Genomic DNA, 7,791 nt, shown 5'->3' with positions numbered 1-7,791 from the left:
GCTGCATTTAAACCAAAGTGTGAAACCCTGTCATGGGATTCATGATCTTATGGCTGAATTTAGTCATTGACACCTTTTTTTCTAACAGGAAGACCAGTGTGTGTCAAGACTTTCAGTGTTCGTATCTGTCTTTTCCAAAATGGTGACTGTGAATGCTACAACTCAAAAGAATTTAACAGTGAACCATTCCAGTTTCAAAAATATTTATTTATTCGACATCCAAATAAACACAGATGTTTCAGCTCTTGACTTTCCTCATAGACGTCTCATGTATTTGTGCAGGACAACAGCTGAGCTGATAAAATATGAAGATTAGGGCGATAAAATGCTCAAAATATTAGATATGATATAGGTAGTTGTTCAGGTCACATTTAAGTTTACAACAAAGACCTATCAATTCATTCATTCTTTTCCACTTGTCTGGGATGGGGTCACAGGGCAGCAGCCTAAGTAGAGAAGCCCAGACTTCCCTCTCCCGAGCCACTTGGGCCAGTTCCTACTCAAAGCCCCTCTCGGATGACCAAACTTGTCACCCTATCTCTAATAGAGAGCCCAGACAGCCTGTGGAGAATTTTCATTTCAGCCGCTTGTATCCACGATCTCGTTTTTTCGGTCACTACCCAAAGCTTGTGACCATAGGTGAGGTAAGAATGTAGATCGACTGGTAAATTGAGAGCATCGCCTTCTGACTCAGCTCTCTCTTCACCACGACAGACCGGTACAAAGCCTGCATCACCTAACCCTAACCCTATCAATCTTGCGCTCCATCTTTTTGTCACTCGTGAACAAAACCCCAACATACGTAAACTCCACTTGAGGCAGGACCACATTCCTGACCTGGGGAAGGCATACTACCCTTTTCCAACTCTAGACCATGGTCTCGGATTTAAAGGAGCGGATTCTCATCCCAGCTGCTTCACACTTGGCTGTGAAAGCCAGAGATCACGTTCTGATGAAGCCAAAAGGACTGCGTCATCTGCAAAAAGCAGAGACCTGAACCTTAGGCCACCAAAACTGATGTCCTCAACACCTTGGCTGCACCTATTGTGTGTGTGTGCGTGTGTGGTTTTTATTGCCAGACTGTTTTTAAAATTCTGGGGATGGGAGGGAATGTGGGAATGCGGGGCCTTTTTAATTTGTTAAGCACTTTGATTTGCATGCATTGTAGGATTAAGTGCTATATAAATAAAGTTGACTGATAGAAATCCTGTCCATAAAAGGTATGAACAGAATCTGTGACAAAGGGCAGCCTTGGCGGAGTCCAATTCTCTCCGGAAACAAGCCTGACTTACTACTTACTGCCGGTAATGCGGACCAAGCACTGACACCGGTCATACAGGGACCTAACAGCCCGTAACAAAGAGCCTGGTACCACAAAGTGCCAAAGGGCCTCCTGAGGATGAACGCCTTCTCCAAATCAACAAAACACATTTAGATTGGCTGGACAAACTCTCACGCACCCTCCAGGACCCCCCTTAGGATATAGAGCTGGTCCAGTGTTCCACGGCCAGGACGAAAACCACATTTCTCCTCCTGATTCCGAGGTTCAACTATCCGACGAACTCTCTTCTCCAGAACTCCTGAATAGACTTTACCAGGGACGCCCAGGAGTGTAATCCCACTGATGTTGGAACGCATCCTGCGGTCCCTGTTTTTAAATAGGGGACCACCACCACGGTCTGCCAGTCCAGTGGAACTGTCCCTGATGTCCACGCAATATTGCAGGGCAACACAGACACAGAACAAACAATCATGCATGCACACACTCACATCTAGAGACAATTTAGAGAGACCAATAAACCTGACATATTTTTGGACTGTGGGAGGAAGCCGGAGTACCTGGAGAGAACCCACGCGTGCACAGGTAGAACATGCAAACTCCTTGCAGAGAGACACCAGGCTAGGAAGTGAACCCAGCACAACAGAGCAAAAGGTTTTGCAAAAAAAAAATTTAAGGTAAAAGTTATTCAAGATCATGATCAGACAAGTGACCTCTTACAGAAGTTCTTGATGGCAGTAATATTTATTGTTTTCAAACCATTCATGCAGAGCCAAAAGGAAAACACTTCCTTCGTGACTAAATTACATTTTAATTTGTGCATTTCTGCTCACAGCTTGCAGTAGAGAACATCTGTTGACACAAATGGTTTATTGGTTTTTTTAGACTCACAAGAATAATCACATAGATGAAATGGTCCAGATTAGATTACAACTATCTCGTTAAAACAATTGCTGGTTTTAGGATTTTGTGTGAACATGCTGGCTGCTCATCTCAGGAAGGTTTATTTAATGTGTTTGGGTCATAAATTGATCTGTAGTGCTGTCTAGTGGTTAATATTTGACAGTGTTGAATTTAATAATTATGATGTGAGGGATTAAGCTAATAGCTTTTAACATTTTAATTATAAACTGTCATTTCAGACCTCACTTCAGTCAAATTAGCTGTTTAGTACAGGAACATGCAGTTGGAAAAGCAAAACAAGTGGCCTAATGTTTAAAAAGAAACTCAAAGGTTCACACAAACTTTTCCTGCATGACTTCATATGCTGTAACGTCAGTCACATTTTTTTCTCACACAAATCTTAGTTTTTTCATCCATGGCTGTGACTGGACAAGCCTCTCCAGACTGGTGTGTGTGTGTGTGTGTGTGTGTGTGTGTGTGTGTGTGTGTGTGTGTGTGTGTGTGTGTGTGTGTGTGTGTGTGTGTGTGTGTGTGTGTGTGTGTGTGTGTGTGTGTGTGTGTGTGTGTGTGTGTGTGTGTGTGTGTGTGTGTGTGTGTGTGTGTGTGTGTGTGTGTGTGTGTGTGTGTGTGTGTGTGTTTTAGACAAAGCAGCAAAAATGTGAAAAAGCCAGTTTGGCCTGCAGGACAGACTACATATCTCTGTTTCCACCCTGTTGTCTCGTCAGCCCTGGTGTATCTTTCACCTTCATACCTGCAAACAAAACATCACAGTAGCAACTCCACCCGGCAGGGGAGAGAAAAAATATAAAATGAAAGAAATTCCTGTCTTACAAGAGCCTTCTAACATGAATAAACCTTTATTTCCTTTAACTGCCTACAGAAGCTGGCTCTTGGCACATGGAATGTCACCTCTCTGGTGGGGAAGGAGCCTGAGTTGGTGTGTGAGGTTGAGAGGTTCCGACTAGATATAGTCGGACTCACCTCAACGCATGGCTCTGGCTCTGGAACCAGTTTCCTTGAGAGGGGTTGGACTTTCTACCACTCTGGAGTTGCTCCCACTGAGAGGTGCCGAGCAGGGGTGGGCATACTAGTTGCCTCCCATCTTGGTGCCTGTACGTTGGGGGTTACCCCAGTGAATGAGAGGGTAGCCTCCCTCCACCTACGTGTGGGGGGGATGGGTTCTGACTGTGGTCTGTGCTTATGCACCAAACTACAGTTCAGACTACCCACCCTTTTTGGAGACCTTGGAGGGGGTGCTGGAAAGCGCTCCTTCCGGTGACTCCCTCGTTCTGCTGGGGGACTTTAACGCTCACGTGGGCAACGACAGTGAGACCTGGAGAGGTGAGGTTGGGAGGAACGGCCCCCCGATCTGAATTTGAGTGGTGTTTTGTTATTGGACTTGTATGCCAGTCATGGATTGTCCATAATGAACACCATGTTCAGACATAAAGGTGTCCATATATGCTCTTGGCACCATTACACCTTAGGCCACAGCTCGATGATCGACTTTGTTGTTGTTTCATCTGACCTGCGGCCGCATGTCTTGGACACTCGGGTGAATAGAAGGGTGGAGCTGTCAACTGACCACAATCTGGTGGTGAGTTGGCTCAGATGGTGGGGGAGGATGCCGGTCAGACCAGGCAGGTCCAAACCAAATGGAGGCGGGGGACATTGAGTCTGAATGGACCCTGTTCCGTGCCTCCATTGTTGAGGCGGCCGACCAGAGCTGTGGTCGCAGGATTGTCTGTGCCTGCCGTGGTGGCAACCCCTGAGCCTTCCTGGTAAGGTCTATTCAGGGGTTCTAGAGAGGAGGGTCCGTCGAATTGTTGAACCTCAGATTCAGAAGCAGCAATGTGGTTTTCGTCCTGACCGTGGAACACTGGACCAGCTCTATACCCTTAGGGGGATCCTGGAGGGTTCGTGGGAATTTGCCCAACCAGTCTACATGTGTTTTGTGGATTTGGAGAAGGCGTTTAGCCGTGTCCCTCGGGGGGCCCTGTGGGGGGTACTCCGGGAGTATGGGGTAACAGGCCCTCTGATACGGGCTGTTAGGTCCCTGTATGACTGGTGTCAGAGCTTGGTCCGCATTGCCGGCAGTAAGTCGGGCTCGTTCCCAGTGAGAGTTGGACTCTGCCAAGGCTGCCCTTTGTCACCGATTCTGTTCATTACCTTTATGGACAGGATTTCTAGGTGCAGCCAAGGTGTGGAGGGCATCCGATTTGGTGGTCTGAGGATCAGGTCTCTGCTTTTTGCAGATGATGTGGTCCTGTTGCTTCATCAGAACGTGATCTTCAGCTTTCGCTGGAGCGGTTCCCAGCTGAGTGTGAAGCAGGTGGGATGAGAATCAGCTCCTGTAATCCTGAGAACATGGTCTTGATTCAGAAAAGGGTAGAATGCCTCCTCCGGGCCAGGGATGAGATCCTGCCCCAAGTGGAGGAGTTTAAGTATCTCGGGGTCTTGTTCACTAGTGAGGGAAAATTGGAGAGTGAGATCGATAGGCGGATTGGTGCTGCATCTGCGGTCGTTGTACTGGTCTGTTGTGGTGAAGAGAGAGCTGAGTCAGAAGGTGAAGCTCTCGATTTACCGGTCGATCCATGTTCCTACCCTCACCTATGGTCATGATCTTTGGGTAGTGACCGAAAGAACGAGATCGCGGATACAAGCGGCCGAAATAAGTTTTCTCCGAAGAGTGGCTGGGCTCTCCCTTAGAGATGGGGTAAGAAGCTCGGTCATTCGGGAGGGGCTCGGGGTAGACCCGCTGCTCCTCCACATTGAGAGGAGCCAGTTGATCTGGTCAGGATGCCTCCTGGACGCCTCCCTGGTGAGGTTTTCCGGGCACATCCAACCGAGAGGAGACCTAAAGGTAGACCCAGGACACGGTGGAGGGACTATGTCCCTCACCTGGCCGGGGAACGCCTTGGGATTCCCCCAGAGGAGCTGGCCCAAGTAGCTGGGGAGAGAGAACTCTGGGCGTCTCACCTGAGGCTACTGCCCCCACGACCCGACTCCGGATAATCGGATGAAAATGGAAAATGGATGCCTACTGTCAGGTGTTTTTTGCTGATCCGCTGATGATTCTGCACAGATGATCAAGCTTGGTGTGTTAAAAGCATAAAATGAAAGAATAAAATACAAAAATCCTGTTTGTTGGTTAATTTGTTTTTGAGAACTGTGCAAGGACAATGTAAGCTTGAGAGTTAAAATCTAGGTATTGAATATTTAATTTAAAAACTAGCTGTTTTTACCTTTTAAAATCACCTTCATCCCATACAGGCTCAAGTCTAACTGGGCATCAAACTCACAGACATCATATACTTAGACGCAACGTGGACTGATGCTGCCTATTGGAGCTGCTGTAGAGGTTGGGCTCCATCTGGGATGGCTTTCCATCCCCCAGTGTATTTATTTCTGCAAGAAATGTGTGTACTGAACTAAAAAAACACACATTTATTGTGCTTTTTCACAAAGTCAGTACTATCATGCCATACCATGTGGTATGGCATGATAGTTAAAATTTAGATTCAATAAATCATATAAATTAAAATATAAAATCCCTACAGGTAGGCTAGAAAAGTCAATAGTAGTCCCACATGATCTGTTTTCAATAGTGCTGATTGTTGCAACCATAGGCTGCACAAAAATAAGCATAGTTGCTCACCCTGCGTTGACTCCAGTTGGGTTTGGAGAGTCAGGTATCCATTCAATATGGCAGCAACATTGTTATGCTCTCCACCACCCAATAGCACATCTACGAATTTGTGTCTATGTTCAGACTATGGACTATACATGATTTGATAATAAATATGTCTTTTTTTTTTGTATTTAGATTCTACATAATTTCACAATTTTTAGATTTAACAATTTTAATTTTTATATAAAAATATTCAGGTTACCCTAAGGGAGATGAAACTGAATCAAAATGTTTAGATGGAACCTCAATTTCAATATTTAAATGTATGTAGATTAGATTTTTAAAACTTATTTTACATACTATTATTCAAAGTTAATGGCAAAAATGTTTTTATGCAATCGGCACCCCATATAAGGGCATTTGCAGCTGCATACCTTTTGTTTTGTTTAAAAAAAACTGGTTTAGACAGCTCAAACCTTGCAAACTTTCGGCCAATCTCCAAATTACCGTTTTTGTCTAAGGTCCTTGAAAAGATTGTTTATTCACAGATTACAGCACACATGAATAGCTTTTCTCTGGTTGATGTGTTCCCGTCTAAGTTTAGGCCACTTCACAGTACCGAATCAGCCCTTCTTCGCGTGACCAATGACATCCTGGTGGCTTCTGACTCTGGGTCGCCTGTTTTGCTCTTACTATTAGATCTTTCTGCAGTATTTGATTGCATTGACCACGATATTTTGCTGGATAGACTTGAGTCATGGGTAGGGCTTAGGGGTACCTCACTTCAGTGGTTCTGCTCATATCTGTCAAACAGAGTTTTCAAGGTTCAGTTGGGTAATTGTTCCTCTACATTCCTTCCACTTCCATGGGCAGTCCCGCAGGGATCTGTGCTTGGGCCTCTCCTGTTTTCAATTTACATCCTCCCCCTGGGTTTCATCCTGAGGAAATATGGCCTGGGCTATCATATTTATGCAGATGATTGCCAGATCTACCTGGCTTTGAACAAACCAGGCTCCCTCTCTCTTCTGGACCAATGTTTGGCTGAAGTGAGGGTTTGGCTTGCCAACAATTTCCTTAAGCTAAACGATTCTAAGTCTGAGGCACTCCTGATGACCCCTAACAAAACCACACGCGTATCTTCTGATTTGGCCACTCTCCCTTTTGACCTCAAGCAGTGTGTTACCTACCTGGGGGTGAAACTGGATACACACTTTTCCATGGGCCCTCAGATTAATGCAGTGGTCAGATCGTGTTTTTATCAGCTGCGCAGACTAGTTCGCTTAATACCGATCCTGAAACGGGCACACCTGGAATCTGTAATTCATGCTTTTATCACCTCCCGACTGGATTATGCAAATTCCATTTTAATTGGTTTACCTGCCTCCGCTCTTAACAGGCTTCAGGTAGCACAGAACATGGCAGCCAGGTTTTTAACACCCCTAGAAGAGACCATAACACACCTGTACTGGTACGGCTCCACTGGCTACCCGTAAACTTTAGAGTCAAGTTTAAAATCCTGACTTTTGTTTTTAAGGCCCTGAACGGTCTGGCTCCGGAATACCTGTCGGATCTTGTCACTCGTTATGTGCCAAACTGGGCGTTGAGGTCTGCTGATTGCCTGCTGCTTCGTGTTCCATCAATGAAATACAAAACGCGGGGGCAGCGTGCTTTTGTCTACGCTGCTCCGACACTCTGGAATGCTCTTCCTCTTTCAGTGAGGCTGGCACCATCCCTCCTCCGGTTCAAGTCGCTGCTTAAGGCTCACTTTTACGACCAGGCATTTTTAAATCCCAGACTTTTATTATTTTACTATGTGTCTTTTTATTAACTGTGATTATCTGCCTTGTTGTGCATTTTATTGTTGACTGTATTGTTTTATATTGTGTTTTTACTTTTTATTCTGCACAGCACTTTGGTCGGCTGCCATGCCGTTTTTAAATGTGCTTTATAAATAAAGTTGGTATGGTATGGTATGGTT

This window comes from Nothobranchius furzeri, chromosome 17 (genome assembly GCF_043380555.1).
Source record: "Nothobranchius furzeri strain GRZ-AD chromosome 17, NfurGRZ-RIMD1, whole genome shotgun sequence".
Lineage (NCBI taxonomy): Eukaryota > Metazoa > Chordata > Actinopteri > Cyprinodontiformes > Nothobranchiidae > Nothobranchius > Nothobranchius furzeri.
The sequence above is the reverse complement of the archived record's forward strand: the minus strand, read 5'-3'. Positions refer to the sequence as shown.